The sequence below is a fragment of the Procambarus clarkii genome, chromosome 75, assembly GCF_040958095.1.
Source record: "Procambarus clarkii isolate CNS0578487 chromosome 75, FALCON_Pclarkii_2.0, whole genome shotgun sequence".
NCBI lineage: Eukaryota > Metazoa > Arthropoda > Malacostraca > Decapoda > Cambaridae > Procambarus > Procambarus clarkii.
The window spans coordinates 4,414,526-4,416,213 of NC_091224.1; positions in this window are offsets into that span (position 1 = coordinate 4,414,526).

The window sequence follows — 1,688 nt, forward strand, 5'->3', positions numbered from 1 at the left end:
ATGAACGATATGGTAAACAACACAGCGCAATTCCAATGCAATGTCACACAAAATAATTAAATAAAAATGAAAATAAATCGAAATCTATGAAAATAAAATTTATCAATACAATCGGAAACATTGAAATGGAATCGTAACATATTTAGGAAAGCGTGTGTTGCTATTACGTGCAACAGATGGCGCTATTTTTCAAAAAAGCATGTTCTTACCTGTCACAGGTGTAGCATGTATATAGTATAGGTATATAAAAACACGCGTCTTTTCAAATGTAACGTTGTGTCGAAATTTCAAAGCACTCGGTAAAGAAGTTTCGAAGATTTCCCTCACATGAAAAACGCAGTTTTCAAAAAGGCATGTTTTTTCCAGTCACAGACGTGACATCTATACAGTATGTATATACAGTCCCGCTCGGATGCGAATGGAACGTTGTGCCAAAATTTCCAAGCAATCGGTGAAGAACTTTCGGAGATCAGCGGTTTTAAGCAAACGAACATTTACATTTTTACTTATTAAGATTACCCCGGTGTTAAATTAGAGGGCCATCACATTGGCCAATAGTCTACGTTCCTCTTTCAGCAATTGTCACACCTTTTCCGCCAGCTTCATAATTTCTCGGTCCTAAACCCTCATTCATCAACCCTCATCCCTCATTCATCTCCCCCAGGCTACTTAACTGTATTTACTTGAGAAGAAGTTGATAATTTACCGACACTTGAACACATCTATGTAGAAAGTGAGGAAGACATTTTGGAATGTTCAATTATTTCCTGCGAGGAATATATTCAACAGAGAGAAGAACTAAAGCCAAACATATCCCCGGGATCAGATAAAGTCTTGCCGGGATCTTAAGAGAATGTTAGAGTGAGCTAAAAGAATGTTGGAATGTTGGAGTGGGCTAAGTGCCGGAATCGTGGCAAGTTGCAAATGTTGTGACAATCTGCAAGAATTGGAAAGATCACTTACATCAAATTATCGGTTAACTTGCATGACGCATGTTTTGTAAAAGTTGTTGAAAATGATAACCTCTGCAGGTATTCCTCTACATTATGAAAACAACAGATTAATAATAAAGGCTTTAAAACGTAATTTTTCAAAGTCCCGCTCATGTTTGACACATTTACTCTCATTTAATTTCACGAAGTTTGCCACATAAATGTAAGCTATTTAGAATCGGAATTCAGTAACAATATTGTTAAGTTTGCAAACTATAGGAAAACTGAGATGCCAGATATCTGCTCTATAGTGATGACAGTTTAAATTGTAAAAAGTCCTGGAAGTGTTGATTACTAGTGACCTCCAGCTCTGGGAGTAGTGACCTCCAGTTCTGGCAGTAGTGGTGACCTCCAGTTCTGGCAGTAGTGGTGACCTCCAGTTCTGCCAGTAGTGGTGACCTCCAGCTCTGGCAGTAGTGGTGACCCCCAGCTCTGGCAGTAGTAGTGACCCCCAGCTCTGGCAGTAGTAGTGACCCCCAGCTCTGACAGTAGTAGTGACCTCCAGCTCTGGCAGTAGTAGTGACCTCCAGCTCTGGCAGTAGTAGTGACCTCCAGTTCTGGCAGTAGTAGTGACCTCCAGCTCTGGTAGTAGTGGTGACTTCCAGCTCTGGCAGTAGTAGTGACCTCCAGTTCTGGCAGTAGTAGTGACCTCCAGCTCTGGCAGTAGTAGTGACCTCCAGCTCTGGCAGTAGTAGT